This window comes from Palaemon carinicauda, chromosome 43, assembly GCF_036898095.1.
Source record: "Palaemon carinicauda isolate YSFRI2023 chromosome 43, ASM3689809v2, whole genome shotgun sequence".
Classification (NCBI taxonomy): Eukaryota; Metazoa; Arthropoda; class Malacostraca; order Decapoda; family Palaemonidae; genus Palaemon; species Palaemon carinicauda.
The window spans coordinates 26801062-26823001 of record NC_090767.1 but is presented as its reverse complement, the minus strand read 5'-3'; the positions used below and the strand labels follow the sequence as shown (position 1 = coordinate 26823001).

The 21940-nt window shown below is 42.9% G+C and overlaps 1 long non-coding RNA gene across 1 annotated transcript in view; it reads right to left on the bottom strand.

Annotated features, from left to right (window-relative positions):
* The window catches only part of LOC137633919 (uncharacterized), a 56817-nt gene that overhangs the window by 18658 nt on the left and 16219 nt on the right, over nt 1-21940 (bottom strand). The window contains exon 2 of the long non-coding RNA XR_011042348.1: nt 19565-19700. This is a non-coding gene — a long non-coding RNA (uncharacterized lncRNA). The remainder of the gene's footprint in view (nt 1-19564; nt 19701-21940) is intronic.

Sequence of the window (21940 nt, the reverse complement as noted above, 5' to 3'; positions counted from 1 at the left end):
ATATATATATGTATATATATATATATATATATATATATATATATATATATATATATACATATATATATATATATATATATATATATATATATATATATATATATATATATATATATATATATACATATATATATATATATATATATATACATATATATATATATATATATATATATATATATATATATATATATATATATATATATATATATATATATATATATATATATATATATATATATATATATATATATATATATATAAACAATTTTTTATAATTTCAAAACAATAATAACATGTGCAAATATAAAAAACAAAGAATTTTACTTACTTAGCAGGTTTATTGGGTATGTACATCTTGAATGTACAGCGCCCCCGGAAAGGGACAAGCTGTTCATCCACAGTCAGATGTGGTCCTGGGGTGTAATTGTTTCGACAATTGGTCACCACGTGATCGAAGAGTTTTCTAATGGGTGCAAGGCGATCCACTTTCACCCTCTCTTGTCTGGTGGCCGAATCATCGAAGCGAATTACCCTCACCAACAGGGTGAAACGACGCTCATTCATAGTACACCTGTACAAAGGATTTCCCTCTGTGAGGTTCCACATGTCCCACGTCGGTGTATGGTTGTCCGCCCGCACTGCCGTCATTATTAGGATACCAATAAACGCCTTCAGTTCCCTCAGGTCAATGTCCCTGAGGGCAACGTTGCCCGTATGATGATAATGACTTCTCAATAGGGCAAGGCGTTCATTAGAATACAAAACAACCTCGGCTAACATGCGGTCGGTCAAAAAGAGAGAGAAAATGTCGGACACTTTGCTCGTTCCCAACGTGAGAGAAGTGGGACCCCCAGGCTCAATCCTTGGTGTGAACATATGGGGGAGGGTGACATTTGGGTCTCTATGCCAAACGGTACCGTCGCGACCTTTCACCGATTCAGCATCAATGTGGGTGATTGCCGACCCCCTGGCTGCCTGTAGATCCCCCCTTCTCCTCTTCCTGCTTCTCTCCTCCACTGGCGTGAGCTGAGGTACCGGTACCGTTACTGGGGGGGGGGGACCACGTGAAGTCGATGGCACAGGACTTGTTATCGTGCTGACTGGGACAACATGAGAACCCGAAGCCCCAACCCCCTCTTCCTCCCCCACATCGTCGTCGGCTTCTCCATCACCATTCCCTAAGGCGACAATCTCAGGATTTTGGGTCACCGCCTGTTCCTCCTGTTCCTCCCTGACCTCCTGCTCCAACTCATCGACATTGATGAATTCGTCGTCACTGATGTCATCAACCTCCAAAGCATCTTCGACATCACTATCAAATTGCTCTAAGAGCTGATTTATGGCATCCAAGCCCAAAGATTGTCTCCTGCTTGCCATTTTGATATCTGCAAAGAATGAGAAAAAATTAGAAATACGCATTCGATGAAAAATGGATCCCCTACCAATATATCTGAGGCAAAAAACAATGTCATGCATGGCCACGTGCTAGGAAAACCATCAAGGCACATTTTCCGACAAATAAACATCTAAATGAATCATTACTCTGTGATAGTTACTTAGTACGTAGTAATTTTGAAAGCAATGGGAAAAAACGAAAAAATAGCAAACACAGGAAAATCGAACACATACCTATATTATTATTAGCCAAGCTTCAAGCCTAGTTGGAAAAGCAAGATGCTCCAAGTAAGGGCGCCAACAGGGAAAAATAGCCTAGTGAGGAAAGGAAATAAGGAAATAAATTAATGATGAGAATAAATTAACAATATATCATTCTAAAAACAGTAACAAATATATACGCCATATCTGGCTAAAAAAAAAGAAAGGTATGGGTAGCCAGATCATCTAGAAACACTTTCCAACACTATAAAAATATAAGTTTTACGACAAAACTTGCCAATTCATTACGGTAACATGACTAAGCAAAAAAATGCAAAACAAATAAAAAAGGGCACTCTATGAAAAATAGCAACGTGCTAATGGTGGTCCCTTCAGAAAACAAAAATCTCAGCCACGTGCTAGGCAAACCATCAAGGCACATTTTCCGACAAATAAACATCTAAATGAATCATTACTCTGTGATAGTTACTTAGTACGTAGTAATTTTGAAAGAAATGGGAAAAAAACAAAAAATGGCAAACACAGGAAAATCGAACACATACCTATATTATTATTAGCCAAGCTTCAAGCCTAGTTGGAAAAGCAAGATGCTCCAAGTAAGGGCTCCAACAGGGAAAAATAGCCTAGTGAGGAAAGGAAATAAGGAAATAAATTAATGATGAGAATAAATTAACAATATATCATTCTAAAAACAGTAACAAATATATACGCCATATCTGGCTAAAAAAAAAGATAGGCATGGGTAGCCAGATCATCTAGGAACACTTTCCAACACTATAAAAATATAAGTTTTACGACAAAACTTGCCAATTGCTTACGGTAACATGACTAAGCCAAAAAATGCAAAACAAATAAAAAGGGGAACTCGTGAAAAAATGGCCAACATTCTAATATACGGCATCTCAGATAAAAAAAAAAGAAATGCACGTGTTAGCCCAACCATCAAGGCACACTTTGTAACAAATACACATGAAAAAAAAATCAATACTATATGGCAATTCCGTACGCCGTAGTAAATTTTTACAAATATTGAAAAAAAACAGAAATTGGCAACCGCAGGAAAACACGCCACACGCCGATAGCATCTACGGCGTACCTGACAATAACAAGGTCATGCATGGGTAGCCAGATCATCTATACACACTTTCCAATGCTATAAAAATGAAAGTTTTTCGATACTATTTGCTAATTTCTCACGGAAAAATGACTTAGCCAAGAAATGAAAAAAACTGAAAAAGGGACACTCTATGAAAAATAGCAACGTGCTAATGGTGATCCCTTCAGAAAACAAAAAATTCAGCCACGTGCTAGGAAAACCATCAAGGCACATTTTCCGACAAATAAACATCTAAATGAATCATTACTCTGTGATAGTTACTTAGTACGTAGTAATTCCGAAAGAAATGGGAAAAAACGAAAAAATAGCAAACACAGGAAAATCGATCACATACTTATATATATACGCCATATCTGGCTAAAAAAGAAGATAGGCATGGGTAGCCAGATCATCTAGAAACACTTTCCAACACAATAAAAATACAAGTTTTACGACAAAACTTGCGAATTCCTTACGGTAACATGACTAAGCCAAAAAATGCAAAACAAATAAAAAGGGGAACTCGCAAAAAAATGGCCAACATTCTAATATAGGGCATCTCAGATAAAAAAAAAAGAAATGCACGTGTTAGCCCAACCATCAAGGCACACTTTGTAACAAATACACATGAAAAAAAAAATCAATACTATATGGCAATTCCGTACGCCGTAGTAAATTTTTACAAATATTGGAAAAAACAGAAATTGGCAACCGCAGGAAAACACGCCACACGCCGATAGCATCTACGGCGTACCTGACAATAACAAGGTCACGCATGGGTAGCCAGATCATCTATACACACTTTCCAATGCTATAAAAATGAAAGTTTTTCGATACTATTTGCTAATTTCTCACGGAAAAATGACTTAGCCAAGAAATGAAAAAAACTGAAAAAGGGACACTCTATGAAAAATAGCAACGTGCTAATGGTGATCCCTTCAGAAAACAAAAAATTCAGCCACGTGCTAGGAAAACCATCAAGGCACATTTTCCGACAAATAAACATCTAAATGAATCATTACTCTGTGATAGTTACTTAGTACGTAGTAATTCCGAAAGAAATGGGAAAAAACGAAAAAATAGCAAACACAGGAAAATCGAACACATACTTATAAATATACGCCATATCTGGCTAAAAAAAAAGATAGGCATGGGTAGCCAGATCATCTAGAAACACTTTCCAACACAATAAAAATATAAGTTTTACGACAAAACTTGCCAATTCATTACGGTAACATGACTAAGCAAAAAAATGCAAAACAAATAACCCGAAGAGCTCTGCTCCCCATGGGCTTGGACTGAGTCTTTTTTTCTTTTTGTAAATCTTTGAATGTAAATATTTTTTTGTCCAATAAAGATTATTATAAAAAGGGCACTCTATGAAAAATAGCAACGTGCTAATGGTGATCCCTTCAGAAAACAAAAAATTCAGCCACGTGCTAGGAAAACCATCAAGGCACATTTTTCGACAAATAAACATCTAAATGAATCATTACTCTGTGATAGTTACTTAGTACGTAGTAATTCCGAAAGAAATGGGAAAAAAACAAAAAATGGCAAACACAGGAAAATCGAACACATACCTATATTATTATTAGCCAAGCTTCAAGCCTAGTTGGAAAAGCAAGATGCTCCAAGTAAGGGCTCCAACAGGGAAAAATAGCCTAGTGAGGAAAGGAAATAAGGAAATAAATTAATGATGAGAATAAATTAACAATATATCATTCTAAAAACAGTAACAAATATATACGCCATATCTGGCTAAAAAAAAAAAGATAGGCATGGGTAGCCAGATCATCTAGGAACACTTTCCAACACTATAAAAATATAAGTTTTACGACAAAACTTGCCAATTGCTTACAGTAACATGACTAAGCCAAAAAATGCAAAACAAATAAAAAGGGGAACTCGTGAAAAAATGGCCAACATTCTAATATACGGCATCTCAGATAAAAAAAAAAGAAATGCACGTGTTAGCCCAACCATCAAGGCACACTTTGTAACAAATACACATGAAAAAAAAAATCAATACTATATGGCAATTCCGTACGCCGTAGTAAATTTTTACAAATATTGAAAAAAAACAGAAATTGGCAACCGCAGGAAAACACGCCACACGCCGATAGCATCTACGGCGTACCTGACAATAACAAGGTCATGCATGGGTAGCCAGATCATCTATACACACTTTCCAATGCTATAAAAATGAAAGTTTTTCGATACTATTTGCTAATTTCTCACGGAAAAATGACTTAGCCAAAAAATGAAAAAAACTGAAAAAGGGACACTCTATGAAAAATAGCAACGTGCTAATGGTGATCCCTTCAGAAAACAAAAAATTCAGCCACGTGCTAGGAAAACCATCAAGGCACATTTTCCGACAAATAAACATCTAAATGAATCATTACTCTGTGATAGTTACTTAGTACGTAGTAATTCCGAAAGAAATGGGAAAAAACGAAAAAATAGCAAACACAGGAAAATCGATCACATACTTATATATATACGCCATATCTGGCTAAAAAAGAAGATAGGCATGGGTAGCCAGATCATCTAGAAACACTTTCCAACACAATAAAAATACAAGTTTTACGACAAACCTTGCGAATTCCTTACGGTAACATGACTAAGCCAAAAAATGCAAAACAAATAAAAAGGGGAACTCGCAAAAAAATGGCCAACATTCTAATATAGGGCATCTCAGATAAAAAAAAAAGAAATGCACGTGTTAGCCCAACCATCAAGGCACACTTTGTAACAAATACACATGAAAAAAAAAAATCAATACAATATGGCAATTCCGTACGCCGTAGTAAATTTTTACAAATATTGGAAAAAACAGAAATTGGCAACCGCAGGAAAACACGCCACACGCCGATAGCATCTACGGCGTACCTGACAATAACAAGGTCACGCATGGGTAGCCAGATCATCTATACACACTTTCCAATGCTATAAAAATGAAAGTTTTTCGATACTATTTGATAATTTCTCACGGAAAAATGACTTAGCCAAGAAATGAAAAAAACTGAAAAAGGGACACTCTATGAAAAATAGCAACGTGCTAATGGTGATCCCTTCAGAAAACAAAAAATTCAGCCACGTGCTAGGAAAACCATCAAGGCACATTTTCCGACAAATAAACATCTAAATGAATCATTACTCTGTGATAGTTACTTAGTACGTAGTAATTCCGAAAGAAATGGGAAAAAACGAAAAAATAGCAAACACAGGAAAATCGAACACATACTTATAAATATACGCCATATCTGGCTAAAAAAAAAGATAGGCATGGGTAGCCAGATCATCTAGAAACACTTTCCAACACAATAAAAATATAAGTTTTACGACAAAACTTGCCAATTCATTACGGTAACATGACTAAGCAAAAAAATGCAAAACAAATAACCCGAAGAGCTCTGCTCCCCATGGGCTTGGACTGAGTCTTTTTTTCTTTTTGTAAATCTTTGAATGTAAATATTTTTTTGTCCAATAAAGATTATTATAAAAAGGGCACTCTATGAAAAATAGCAACGTGCTAATGGTGATCCCTTCAGAAAACAAAAAATTCAGCCACGTGCTAGGAAAACCATCAAGGCACATTTTTCGACAAATAAACATCTAAATGAATCATTACTCTGTGATAGTTACTTAGTACGTAGTAATTCCGAAAGAAATGGGAAAAAAAGAAAAAATAGCAAACACAGGAAAATCGAACACATACTTATAAATATACGCCATATCTGGCTAAAAAAAAAGATAGGCATGGGTAGCCAGATCATCTAGAAACACTTTCCAACACAATAAAAATACAAGTTTTACGACAAAACTTGCCAATTCATTACGGTAACATGACTAAGCAAAAAAATGCAAAGCAAATAAAAAGGGGCACTCGCGAAAAAATGGCCAACATTCTAATATACGGCATCTCAGATAAAAAAAAACACATGCACGTGTTAGCCCAACCATCAATGCACACTTTCGAACAAATAAACATGAAAAAAATCAATACTATACGGCAATTCCTTACGCTGCAGTAAATTTTTACAAATATTGAAAAAAACAGAAATTGGCAACCGCAGTTAAATACCCCACATACCAATGTCTACGGCGTATCTGACAAAAACAGTCACCGATGGGTAGCCAGATCATCTATACACACTTTCCAATGCTATAAAAATAAAAGTTTTGCGATACTATTTGCTAATTTCTCACGGAAAAATGACTTAGCCAAGAAATGAAAAAACTGAAAAAGGGGCACTCGCGGAAAAATGGCCAACATTCTAATATACGGCATCTCAGATGAAAAAAAACACATGCACGTGTTAGCCCAACCATCAAGGCACACTTTCGAACAAATAAACATGAAAAAAAATCAATACTATACGGCAATTCCTTACGCTGCAGTAAATTTTTACAAATATTGAAAAAAAAACAGAAATTGGCAACCGCAGTTAAATACCCCACATACCAATGTCTACGGCGTATATGACAAAAACAAAGTCACCGATGGGTAGCCAGATCATCTATACACACTTTCCAATGCTATAAAAATAAAAGTTTTGCGATACTATTTGCTAATTTCTCACGGAAAAATGACTTAGCCAAGAAATGAAAAAAACTGAAAAAGGGGCACTCGCGGAAAAATGGCCAACATTCTAATATACGGCATCTCAGATGAAAAAAAACACATGCACGTGTTAGCCCAACCATCAAGGCACACTTTCGAACAAATAAACATGAAAAAAAATCAATACTATACGGCAATTCCTTACGCTGCAGTAAATTTTTACAAATATTGAAAAAAAACAGAAATAGGCAACCGCAGTTAAATGCCCCACATACCAAGATCTACGGCGTACCTGACAAAAACAAAGTCACGCATGGGTAGCCAGATCATCTATACACACTTTCCAACACTGAAAAAGCAAAAGTTTTGCGACACTATTTGGCAATTTCTTACGGAAAAATGACTTGGCCAAAAAATGCAAAAAACTGAAAAAGGGGCACTCGCGGTAAAATGGTCCTCGTGGTGATGAACGGCATTTCAACTAAAAAAAAAATCATGCACGTGGTAGGTAAATCATCCACCAAGAATTTCCACATCCGATAACCTTTACAAGTTGCACCATTCTACGACAATTTCATAATACGTAATAACTTTGATAAATATGCAACTTACCTTAGAAGGGTAAACTTGGACGCGAACGACCCCGACGTGTCTCAGAAATCTGGGAAGGAGGAGAGCTAGAGCGAAGCACGTCTGTACACTACCAGAGCGTGTGGGCAAGTGACCGACTGCAGGTCGATCACCCACAAATTCCATCACGGGGGTGAGTCACGTGATAAAAACCTCTTTTGTTTTGACGCTCGGGGTCGCGTACGACCCACCGTACCTATCCAGGGTTAACATCATTAGAGTTGGTGGCTTCCATATACAAAGAGGAACAGATCTTCAAAGTATTGGCGAAAAGTCTGTTACAGTCCTTTCAACTGGACCTCCATGATTTCTCTTCAGCAAGGAAAAACTACAGGAAATATGTCCTGGCAGAAGCGTCTATTAGGCACGAACCTAACAGACTGATTAGGGCTTCCTGTTGGGGTACAAACTTTTTCCCTCAGGAAGAAGTGGACAAGGTGCTTCAAGAGGCCGCCAGAGCTAATCAGAACCTCCGGGTGCGCTGGGGTCTATCTTCTAAGCGTAAATTGGACCCGGCGATGAAGCACCAAAACCCTAAGAAGAAACTAATTCTTTACCTCTTACAAAGCTGCTCGTGGTCAACAACGTATCCCTCTAGTCCAGACGTCAACTCCCTCAACGTCGAGAGCAGCTCCGCCCCAACAGTTTATGATCGTCCCCGCACCTCAAGGTGGACAATCATCCTCCACTGCAACGTGGATGTCCTCCCCAGCCTTCAATCCGGCTTACGAGTCTACCAGGGCCTTTCGAGGATACCCTAAACAGTCCGACGGTAACAGGGCTCGAGGCCAGTCCCGCCAGCGCGGCGGTGCTAGATCCAGAGGCACAACAGGAGGTAGAGGGTTCAAACCAACCCACAACCAGTGAGACGGACCGGGTAGGAGGGAGATTGTACCGGTTTCGAGACCAATGGACCTTCAGCCCTTGGGCGCACAGCATTGTTTCCAAAGGTCTGGGCTGGAAGTGGAAAAAGGGGTCTCCACCTCTGCCAGTGAACTTCTTTCAGACTCCCACCCCAGTTCTGCAAGAATACACCAAAGATCTCCTACAGAAAAATGCTATAAAGAGAGTAAGAAAACTAAAATTTCAGGGACGTCTGTTTACTGTCCCAAAGAAGAATTCTTCCACACTAAGAGTAATTCTGGACCTGTCCAAACTGAATTCCTACATTCTTTGCGACAGGTTAAGTATGCTGACTGTCTCTCAGGTACGGACCTTACTTCCCCGTGGGGCCGTCACCACCTCTATAGATCTTACCGACGCCTACTATCATGTTCCAGTAGCGAGAAACTTCTCTCCCTACCTAGGCTTCCGGCTAGGCAGGAAATCCTACGCATTCAAAGTGATGCCCTTCGGCCTCAGCATTGCTCTCAGGATATTGGGGGAGACAATATTGCAACAACTCAGGAACCAAGGAATAATGTTGGTAGCCTACTTGGACGATTGGCTCATTTGGGCAAATACAGTCCAAGAATGTCGCGAAGCAACATCCAAAGTGATCCGGTTACTTCAAAACCTAGGTTTTCAGGTGAATCTGAAGAAATCCCGGCTACTCCCAGCAAATCAGTTCGAATGGCTGGGTATTCGTTGGGTCCTAATAGATCACAAACTATCCCTTCCTTCCAAGAAAGTCAAGGAGATAGCATCAATGACAAAACGGTTTATCAAAAACAAAGAGATAACAAAGCGATCTTTAGAGAGAATCCTCGGCTTACTACAATTTGCCTCAGTAACAGACGTCCTCCTAAAAGCCAAACTCAAGGACATCAACCGAGTTTGGAGGAAGAGAGCAAAAATACATTTAAGAGACAAAGTCTCAACGATCCCCTCTGTACTAATAAAGAGACTTCTTCCATGGTCGGACCCAAAGAATCTGGCCAAATCAGTTCCTCTGCAGTTTCCCCCACCCCAAGTGACGATTCATACAGACGCGTCACTCAGTGGTTGGGGGGGTTACTCCCAACACCAGATGTTTCAGGGGTCCTGGTCCCTCGTTATGAAACAATTTCATATAAATGTGTTGGAAGCAATGGCAGTACTCCTAACCTTGAAACGGTTGTCTCATCACAAAACAAGTCAAGTGAGGATAGTCTCAGACAATTCAGTGTTAGTCCACTGCATAAACAGAGGAGGATCAAAATCTCACAATCTGAATCAGGTTCTAGTAATGATTTTCACCTTGGCAGCAAAAAGAAATTGGTTCCTGTCAGCTACGCACCTGGCAGGAGTAAAAAATTTTATAGCGGATGCCTTATCCAGAACCACACCACTAGAATCGGAATAGTCCCTAGACATGAATTCGTTCCGGTGGATATCCAGACTAGTGCCGGATCTCCAGGTAGACCTGTTTGTGACAAGCTTCAATCACAAACTCCCTTGCTACATAGCCCCAACCTGGACCCTCAGGCCTTTGCCATGGACGCATTAACTCTAGACTGGAACCTCTGGCAGAAGATTTATCTGTTCCCTCCAGTAAATCTTCTGATGAAGGTATTACACAAACTACGATCTTTCAAAGGAACAGTAGCGTTAGTAACACCCAACTGGCCCAAAAGCAACTGGTTTCCGCTCCTATTAGAGCTGAAACTCCGTCCCAAACGGATCCCACACCTGAAATTGACACAGGTAGTCCAAACACAGACTGTGTCCGCTTCCTCAAGAATAGTCCAAACCCTAACTTTGTGGACTTCATGAAATTTGCAGCTAATAAAGATGCAAATATCGATCCGGACAATGTCCTATTCATTGAATCTGACAAAAAGGACTCAACTTTTAGGCAATATGATTCGGCTGTTGAGAAATTAGCGGACTTTTTAAAGAATTCAGACATTCTTCAGATGACCCCAAATTTGGCCATTTCATTTTTCAGAACTCTGTTCGAAAAAGGTCTAGCCGCTAGTACTATCACTACGATTAAGTCAGCCTGAAAAATATTTTTCAGGTTGGCTTCAAGTTTAATTTAGCAGATTCTTATTTTTCATCTATCCCTGAAGCTTGTGCTCGGCTTAGACCTTCTATCCGTCCACAAAGGGTCTCATGGTTTCTAAACGATGTTTTGAAACTGGCATCAACTACCAATAATGAATCCTGCTCGTACATTTCTTTACTTAGAAAAACCCTATTTCTTACAGCCATGGCCTCAGGTGCCAGAATTTCAGAATTAGCAGCTCTCTCCCATAACCCTGAGAACCTAGATTTCCTCCCATCAGGAGAAGTACTGCTCTCCCTGGATAGAGGTTTCCTAGCTAAAAATGAAGACCCTCAAAACAGATGGTCCCCTTGGAAGATTATTCCCCTTCCACAAGATAGTTCGCTATGTCCAGTAGTGACTCTTAGGGCCTTTTTAGCTAGATCCGCCACACGTTCCTCCGGTCCCTTGTTTATTAGAGAGCAGGGAGGTACTATCTCCATTCAAGGTATTAGACAGTAAATACTTTACTTCATCAAACAGGCTAACCCGGAATCCTTTCCTCATGCACACGATATCCGGGCAGTAGCCACTTCAATTAATTATTTCCTGAACATGAATTTTGATGATCTTAAAAAGTATACAGGTTGGAAATCTCCTATGGTCTTTAAACGCCACTATCTAAAAAACATACAGGCCCTAAAATTTTGTACTATAGCAGCTGGGAGTCTCATCTCACCAGATTAAAATTTCCTCCTAATTTTCATTTTTTGTCCATCATCCTCTCCTCCTCCCTTCTACCTGCCCCTCTCACCACGATGCCTCTAACCTCGGTGGCACACATGCAGCTACCCTGCATCATTCTCTTTTGGAACGTCATTCCTAAATTATGTTCATCCTTTTGTTAACTTTTGTTTTTTTATACAGTGTATATAATATTTTTCAAGCATACTTTCACGTGTTTACAGTTATATTTTCATATTCCTAGTGTTAAGATGTGCGGAACCCTGTTCCAATTTTGATTTAGTAAATCTGTTTACACGTTTTTATGGGTTTTTTCCTTTTACCTTTATTAATTGTTTTGTTTGAGCTTGGAAGGCATTCTCTTGTAACTTTTCACCAGAAAAGGGATTTTGATGAAGGAAAAATCTATTTCTGGGGAGAGACCTGTGTCGCCCGGTGAAACCCTTCCCTGTTTGTTCCCACCCCGTTCCTTCCATGCCCTGGTTGGATTACATACAGAAGGATGTCAGGTGGCGCTGGTGTCGGGCGTCGGTGGGATGATCCAGGTTGATGCGGTGGAGACCGCTGTAACGGCACACCCTTCTTGAATACATTGACGAAGGAATTATCTAAATGGAAGACGACCTGTGAATAGTGGTTATCACACGGCCTTTCTTTATACAAGACGCCCTAAAGGGTGCTCACGCGAGGGTAGTAACCTCTGCATTCCAATGCTTTATCTTTCTCTGGTATATTTGGAATATATTTATATCAGAAAGTGACAAGAAGGACCTTTTCACCTGGCGACACAGGTCTCTCCCCCAGAAACAGGTTTTTCCTTCGTCAAAATCCCTTAATTTCTAACGAGGATTTACTACCCACACCGCTAGTTAGCGGGGGGTAGGGAGGGTAGCTTACTACCGCTCCCCCTCACACACACCTGTGCTTGAGCTCACTTTGCTTGGAGGAAGGACTTCAAGGGGGATAGGGCTGGCGGGCAAGTTTGGTTAAATAGCTAAGGTTTGTATAGTTAGGAAAAATACAAATTATCTACGAATTTGTCATTTGTTCCGTAACTGGAATACAAACCACACTATTTAATAGGGGTGACTCACCCATTAGGAAGGGTGAACGAACAACCCAGTCTGGCATTTTGGCTTTACCCGGGGGCTCGTTATTCGAGTGTATAAGCACCCAAGAAATAAAGAGCCCCTGCACCTCGCTAGAACCTTGTTACGCAAGGACTGCGGCCTACGCAAGCTCTGTGTGAAGGTATGAAGAAGTGTGACTTGTCCTAGGAAGTTGTTCTGAAGTTCTTTAGAAGGAAACTTGTAGACTAGGACTTTCCCAATACCACCTCGTCAGGGTATGGGGGATGTAACAGTATTAACTTAATACTAGGAACACAAGGGAGCATGGTTTACCTGCAATGGTTTGAGGTCAGCTATGCAGAGAACCCAGGATGCTGCCTTCCCCAAGAGAGGGGATGATGAAGAAAAGAATAAGGGCCAGTTAAACATTTTCATTCATGCAGACTAAAACCGGGTAACATTGCCCTCAACCTTCTGCTACTTGTCCAATAAGGAGCTTGAGGTTTTAAACCAGCTGTTGTGCAGCCACCACAGGGCCGATAGAGAACATATCGAGCCTCCTGTGGGTCACGTCTTGCAGGTAGTGGGCTGTGAACGTTGTTTAACGCTTCCACACCCCCGCTTGCAGGACCTGCTTCACAGAGAAATTTCTTTTGAAGGCCAGGGACGTAGCTATGCCCCTGACATCATGTGCTCTAGGGTGACATGACGGAGGAGGATCTGGATTCAAGGCCAGATCAATGACCCTACGAATCCAAGCAGAGATGGTGTTCTTGGTGACCCTCCTCTTAGTCCTTCCTGTGCTGACGAATAGAGCTGGCACATGAGGATGGACTGCAGCTGTTCTTTTGAGGTAGAGTCTCAAACTCCTTACTGGGCATAGTAAGAGATGGTCTGGGTCATCTGTTACAGAGCGGAGACTAGAAATCCGGAAGGAGTCGAATCGAGGAACCGCTACTCCAGGATTCTGAGTCTTAGTAATAAACTCAGGGACGAAGCTGAACATTACCTCCTCCCATCCCCTTGAATGGGCAATGTCATACGAGAGACCATGAAGTTCGCTGACTCGCTTGGCCGAAGCCAAAGCTAGCAGGAACACTGTCTTCCAGGTTAGGCGGCGATCTGATTCCTGGCGTAATGGTTCATAGGGAGGTCTCTTAAGAGACCTGAGAACTCGAACCACGTTCCAAGGGGGAGGTCTCACTTCCGACTGAGGGCAGGTAAGTTCATAACTACGTATGAGTAGAGAAAGTTCTAGCAATGAAGAAATGTCCATTCCTTTCAGCCTGAAGGCTAGACTTAAGGCTGAGCGATAGCCTTTCACTGCCGAGACTGAAAGGCGCATTTCTTTAAGCAAATATACGAGGAACTCCGCTATTGTTAGAATAGTGGCATCAAGTGGAGAGATACCCCTTCCACGACACCAATCACAGAAGACTTTCCACTTTGCCTGGTAGACTGCTGAAGATGACTTTCGCAGGTGTCCAGACATCCTGACAGCAACTTGCTGCGAAAATCCTCTCTCAGAGAGGAGATGCTGGACAGTCTCCAGACGTGAAGTCGTAGCGAAGCTACTGCTTTGTGGAAGATGTTGGCATGTGGTTGCTTGAGAAGATTGTGTCGTGGAGGGAGCTCTCTTGGTAGCTCCGTTAGGAGTTGCAGAAGGTCCGGGAACCATTCCACGTGATGCCATAGCGGAGCTATGAGTGTCATTGAAAGATTGACCGATGTTCTGGTCTTGTTGAGTACCCTCCTCATCAGACTGAATGGGGGAAAGGCGTAAACATCTATGTTGTCCCACCGTTGCTGGAAAGCATCTTGCCAGAGAGCTTTGGGGTCAGGGACTGGGGAGCAGTACAGCGGGAGCCTGAAGCTCAGGGCCGTTGCGAACAGATCCACAGTCGGAGAACCCCACAAAGTCAGGACTTTGTTGGCTACTAGATGATCCAAAGACCACTCGGTACTCACTATCTAAGACGCTCTGCTCAGATTGTCAGCAAGCACATTCCTTTTGCCTGAAATGAAGCGTGCCGATAGTGGTATCGAGTGGATTTCGGCCCATCTCAGTATCTCTACTGCTAGATGTGATAGTTGCTGTGAAAAAGTACCTCCTTGTTTGTTGATGTAGGCCACTACTGTGGTGTTGTCGCTCATCACCACCAGAGTGACTTGCCAGGTACTAGTGGAACTGTTGAAGGGCCAGAAAGACAGCCTTCATCTCTAGGAGATTTATGTGGAGGTACTTCTCTGACTCTGACCAGAGGCCTGAGGTCGTGTGGTGCAGCACATGGGGCCTCACCCCTTCTTTTGATGTATCTGAGAAGAGCATCAAGTCCTGGGGGAGGGACAAGAAGGTCGACACCCTTTAGTAGATTCTCGTCTGCCACCCACCACTCGAAGTCCGTCCGTTCTTCTGGTCCCATGAGATCGCAATGTCCGGGGAAACGAAGGCCTCATTCCAGTTGGACTTTAGCCATTATTGGAGAGATCGTATCCTCTCAGGCAGGCATTGAGAACTAGATGGGCCATGGATGATAGGTGCCCAAGGAGTGGGAGTTCTTGTATGAGGAAAGGTCTTGCAACCTTCCTCAGCTTCACTACCCTCTCGTGTGATGGGAAAGCTTTGTGAAGATTGGTGTCTATTATCATTCCTAAGTATACCAGTCGTTAAGAGGGAAGCAGAGATGACTTCTTGGAGTTAACCAAGATTCACAGATCTTGGCAAAGTCCCAGAAGTTTGTAACTGTGCTGAAGAAAGGGCGCCACCGATTCTGCTACACTCAGCCACACTTCCAGATAGCATAGGAGACGGATGCCGATTCTGTGAGCCCAAAATGACACTAGGGTGAACACTCTCGTGAAAACGTGAGGTGCTGTGGAAAGACCGAAGCACAGTACCTTGAACTGGTATTTCTTGTTGTCTAGTGTGATTTTGAGATACTTCTTTGAAGACGGATGGATTGGGATCTGGAAGTATGCATCCTTTAGATCTAGGGTGCACATGAAGTCCTGCGGTCTTACCCCTTGTCTGACTTAAAATGAATGAATTATTTTTTTTGTGTGTGTGTGACTATGCAATCTAGAGGAGGGGCCTCTTTCTGATGTTAAAATGAGAATGTAGAGATAGGTAATATTGTTTTACAATCCCTTTGATCCTAACTGAAGTGACCTGTCAAATTGCATTTGAATTCAGCCTAAATATTTACACTTATGTTGGTCTTTGTATATGTAGATTAAATATTTAGTTTTGATTCCAAAGAGGTTCTGTATAAAGAGATATATCTCTCCTGGTTTTGTAAACCTGTATTTTCACATATATGAAATTTGTTTTTTTCTCAATTATTTGAATAATTTTTTTTTAATCCTATTTCAATGCACTTCCTCACCTAAGATATTCCCCGTTCAAGCCTGAAGTTTGTTTTTCTTTGTAACATTTTTTTCTCTCCTAATATTTGTAATATTCAAATAACTTGAAATATAATGAGGAAACCTGCTACCTAGAAAGCATATTGCTCATCTTATTTAGAACTTCATGCATAGCACTGCAAAGAGAGACGGGGAACCAAAAAAAGATAATAGGGAAATTTCAGGTTCTTGCTGGGTCCCCTTGCCTAGTATAAAAAATTGAGGGGTGGTGCCCATTGCCCAGCTCTCTTGATTGTTTACCTTTTACCCAGGTTTATGATTATTCCATCATATCATCTTTGTGTTTAGTGAATGTTGGAGTGTGGTTGGCATTCAGACACTAGGCAGTCTGCGTGCTACATCTGGCCACAGTCCGCAAACCAATAAACCGTATCCGTGCTGAACGAGGTTTAAATAACTTGTTCAGAGCTGAGAGGTCGATGACTGGTCTCAAGCCTCCAGACGCCTTTTTCACATAAACGAGTCGACTGGAAAAGCCTGGGGAGTCGCCGAGGAATTTTTAGAGAGTGCTCTTCTTCAACGTGGTCTGGACTTCAGCCCGAAGAGCCAGCTTCTTTGCAGATCCCTTTGCATAGGAGCTAGTTGACACTAGTGTCTTGATCAGTGGGGGTAGAGATTGAGTGAACGGGATGCGATACCCTGAACTAATCACGGAGACTATCCAGGGTTCGGCCCCAAGCTGCATCCAGCTCTTCGGGCAGCAATGCAGGCATTCCCCCACTGGTGGACAAGCAGGGGAATCACATAGCATTTGCGGCCACGGCCGACTCCTCTAGGATACTTCCCTCCACAGGACTACTTGGAGCCTTGTTTGACTTGACAGGTAAGGGGCTTTTAGACACCTTGTTGTCTGTTGCCGCAGTCCTGTTCAGCGTTGGTTTCTGTTGTTTCGTCTGCGGGAGAGAACGTAGTCCGTAGGGGCGGGATGTCAAGGTCCTATGGAGGAGGGAGTCCTGGTAGGACTTCCTCCATCTCTCCGCAGCTCGCTCGACATCCCCCAGCTTGAACAAAGGGGAACCCTTCAGAGAGGAGTTTTGGAATTTCGCTATCTCGCAGTTTGGGACTTGGAAATGGAATCTCTCGATTATTGCATCTCTAAGCCTTAAGATGGCGTTCGCCCACAAGTTCACTACTTGGTGGGCAACGAACTCAATAGTCCAAATACCCGACAGGAGGAAAGTCTCCATCCCTTTCCGGGAGTCTTCTTTGGAAAAACCCTTTGTTTGCACCAGGTTTCTCACTGATCCCAACCATAGATCCAGCCAAAAAGTAGCCTGCATGGCATGCTTCGCCACTTTCTCTTTGCTTAGAATTTCCGAAGCTGAGAAGTAAACTTGAAGCCCGAAGAGTCTCTTTAGAGAGATCCCCTTCGTAAGTTCCTCTAAGGGCCGGGAGACACTCGTCAAGGACCTCTTAAAAATTTCTCTGCTGGACACTCAGATGTTGCAGTAGTTTTAAGGATGAGCCTGATCGAAGAGAGCTAGAGGACTCGGAGAGCTGGGCAGACACCTTACGCCGGGCACTCTTCAGTCCCTGAGACCTTCGCTGTTCTTGGGGGCTTCCGAGTGCCAAAGACGTGGTCCAAGACCATGACCTTGCCCTCCTGAGGAGCCATCAATGGGTCTGCCAACCCACTGAGTGAACTCATGCAAGCTAGAACCTGCCGGATGCCATGTTCTGACTCTTTCTGTTCAGCTTCTGAAGAAGGACTGGCAGCCGAATCGTTGTCTTCCACGCACGATACATCACCTCGGGGTGGGTCGTGGTCGTTATCGAAGTGGTCAAATGTAGACTGCTTGACCCACTCCGCAGGTCTTGTAATCCCCAATGAGGACTTTGGCAGAGTTTTTGAATCCTTAGACTCTTTCCTCGGAGGGAAGAAAGTCTCTAGCACAGGAGGTTTGGATGGAACGACCTTCTGTTGGTCACCCGTAGGGGGAAGGATGGACTCTTCCATGGGTTTCGAGACTACTCTGTGGTCTCGTGGGACTTCCTCAATGAGCAAAGGACAGAAAAAGTCACATAAGGACTCTTCCCTGAGAGAGAGAACTCTGACTGAATCGATGAGTGAGGAGCAGGAGGGTGAGGAGAAGTGGGCAGGGCAACACTTGACCTCCCCTTGGACGACCTGACGGGGGTCAGCTTGACCCTACATGAAGCTACAGTACTTCATCAGGGACTCCTCTTTTCCGCTTCAGGGGAGAAGAAGAAACCAAAGTTTTTTGACGGGGAGGGACCGTGGATCTTCGCCGTGGGTCTGAAAATGTAGAGAAAGATTCTTCCAGGGGAATCCTGGGAGTTCCCGAAGGATAAGCAGGTGGGATACCTGCCGTAAAGGCCTGGGTTACTGACCTAACCAAGGTTCCAAACTCAATATTTTGGAACATAGAGATAACATTAAACTATGAATAAAAAACTCAAAATCATAATGTATTGATATAAAGAGAACAACAAACTATGAATAAAACATGATCTTGCAATTCACGGCTGCAGACCGATTGTGGCACTGTCGGAAAGTTACCCTATATAGAACGACGAAGAGGGACCCCACAAGGGAGCCTTATCTGACATCCAGGAGGAGTTAGAGGGAGGATGCGGAGCTGCAGTCTCCTTCCAAACAACAGGAATCGACCGTGAAGGTGGTCTCTTTGGAATCTTGAATTCCTGCAGCTTGCTTTTTTCCGCTCTTCCAGGCGAGCGTGATGTTCTGCATTTGCGGAGAGGAGAACGAGGCAACGGTGAATGATGGGGAGGAGACTTTCGTCTCTCGGGTGGGAGTTCCAGAGCTCGAGGAGGAGAAGGTCTTGCAGGCCTCTCTTCCCACAATTGACGACGCTCAAATCAGTGCTGGAGATCTAACGAACGTTAGCACCTATCGGGAGGCTGGTTCTTGGAGCCGATGTGCTATAGTAGCCCAGTCATGAGCATCCGTCTGTTGGCTATCATCTGAGCGATCAGTGCATCGGCGAGCGGTGAGGAGCGCACGTCTGGCGACGTTTGCTTTCCTCTTTTGGAGAGCGACAAGTCGTTGGGGAACAACAGGAAAGAGACAGGTGTGCAGCCAAAGGCTGCTGACGAGCTGGAGAAGAACAGGCTGCTGACTTGCCAATCGACGAGCCCAGGGCAGTTACGCATGGCTGGCAGGGAAGGCACACACAAACTGAAAAGAAAAAACAAAAAAGTGATCAGTAATGGCTGTCCAAATTGGTGAGGAGGAGGAGCAGTAACAACCGTTCTCCCTCCGAGCCAAAAGCAAAGTACAGTCGCAGGTGTGTAGTTGAGAGAGGAAGATACTAAACCCCCCCCCCTCCCTCCGCTAGCTAGCAGTATGGTTGGTTAACCCTCGCTGAATTCTATTGGCTTTTCCTTTCAGCCTTGCCGAAAGTAATACCCCTATATATCCCCCATAAATAGCGTTGGTTTGTATTCCAGTTAGGGATCCATTGTCATTTGTTCCAGTGCAGCATACAAACCTTCTGTTCTTTACGTAGGAGACTCACCTTAAGGTGGGTTGAGAACCTCAAACCAACTGGCTGGCTACTGTCCCAGGATGACCTCATGTGCTTCATAAGAGCTCCTCAAGAGGCAGCCTGACACCTCGCTTTCCTCGTAGGATGACAGCCTGGGCAATCAGTGCTGGAAAGAGTAAAAGATTTCAATGGGAGGTGAATAGATAAGTACAGAGTAGGGGTGAGCCCGTTCATAATCTATACATTGCCCGACTCCACCTTGTTTGAAGAACGGGGACATAATAGATATAACAAATTTCCAAGTAATTTGTATTTTTCCTAACAATACAAACATTGAGGTATTTATTAGGGTTATAATTTCGGGGAAGCTGGAGGACTAGCCATAAGACTTTTAGCTAGGTGTAACTACCTCACCACTGGTTAGCGGGGGTGGAGGGGTAGCCTGCTACCCTGCTCACACACACCTGTGTTGTCTCGTCACTTTTGATTGCAAGCAGGACTTACAAGGGTACAAGATTAAGGTTTGTATCGTTAGGAAAAATGGAAATTACTTTCAAATTTGTCATTTGTTCCGACATTAAATACAAACCATTTTGCTCTTTATAAAGGAAGAATCACCCTTTAGGAGGGTGGAAGTCCAAACCAACTGGCTGGTGTTTGACCCAGGGTTTTTCCCTGTAGGGAGAAACCCTGATACCTCACTAAAATCTGTGCAAAACCTGTTTAGCTGCCTGAGCAATCTGAGTGATTGTGTGAAACTAGCAGTGTGATTAGTCTAGGTAAGATTTCTCAGAAACATAGGACTCTTCGAATCAACCATAGACGTTACCCAATCCCACCTCGCCAGGGGTATGGGGATGCAGCAAGCATTATTTCTATGTTTGGTTACACAAGGAAATGGTTTTACCCGCAGACAGATGAGGCCAACTTGCCGAGGACCGTAGGTGCTGTTCCCAAGAGAGGGGAAAATGAAAGAGACAAAGAGCCAGTCATTCTTATCATTCATCCCAGACTAATCCCGGGTAACCTTTGCCCTTAACCATCTGCTACTTGTTCCTCAAGGAGCCTGAGGTGTCTAAACCACTTGTTGTGCGGCCACCACAGGGCCAATGGAGAACGTCTCCAGTTCATGTAGGTCACGTTATACAGGTAGTGGGCGGTGAAGGTATTCCGACACTTCCACATACCCGCTTGTAAGACCTGCATCACAGAGTAGTTCTTCTTGAACGCTAGGGACGCGCTGATGCCCTTAATGTCATGAACTCTGGGTTGCCTCGTCTCTGGAGGAGGATCGAGATTCAGGGCCAGATCAGTGACCCTGTGAATCCAAGCAGAGATGGTGTTTTTGGTGATCTTCCTCTTAACCTTCTCCGTGCTGACACTCGGGGGAGGGCTACTGCTGTTCTCTTGAGAGAGTACCTCAAACTCCTCACTGATCAAAGTAACAGTTGATCTTGATCATCGGTTACATTATGAAGACTCCAAATCCAGAAGGGCCTAAATCTGGGAGTAGCGTAGCCCATAAACTCAGGGACGAAGCCAAACATTACCTCCCCCCATCCCCTTGAATGGGAGACGGCTTATGAAAGACTGTGAAATTCACTAACTCTCTTGGCCGAGGCCAGTATAAATAAGAAAACTCTCTTCAGAGTCAAGTGGGTATCTGATGCCTGGCGTAATGGTTTTTAGGGGGCACCCTTCAGGGACCGGAAGACAAGAAACACGTTCCATCTATGTGGTATAACTTCCCACTGAGGGCAGATAAGCTCGAAACTCTGTATGAGGAGAGAAAATTCCAACGAAGAGGAAATATTGACTACTTTCAGCCTTACTGAGAAGTAGCCTTTCACCGCCGAGACCGAGAGGAGTTTTTCTTCCCGAAGGTAAACGAGGAACTCCACTATTGCTGGAATAGTGGCATCAAGGGGAGAGATACCCCTTTCCATGATACCAACCACAGATGAAAGTCCACTTGGCCTGGTAGACTGAAGCGGAAGACCTTCGCAGGTATCCAGACATCCTTTTCACAACCTGTTGCAAAAAGCCTCTCTGAGGAAGGAGATGCTGGATAATCTCTAGGCGTGAAGTCACAGGGATACTACGGCTTTGTGAATGATGTTCATATGTGGTTGTCTGAGTAAATTGTGAAGTTGAGGGAACTCTCTCGGAACCTTCGTCAGGATATGAAGAAGGTCCAGGAACCATTTGGCGTGATGATATAGCGGAGCTATGAGGGTCATTGACAGGTTCTTAGATGATCTGGTCTTTTTGAGAACCCTTCTCATCAGATAGAACAGGGGAAAGGTGTAAACGTCGATGTTGTCTCACCGTTGCTGGAATGCATTTTTCCAGAAAGCCTGAGGAACCAGAACTGGGGAGCAGTAGGGAGGGAGCCTATTGTTCAGG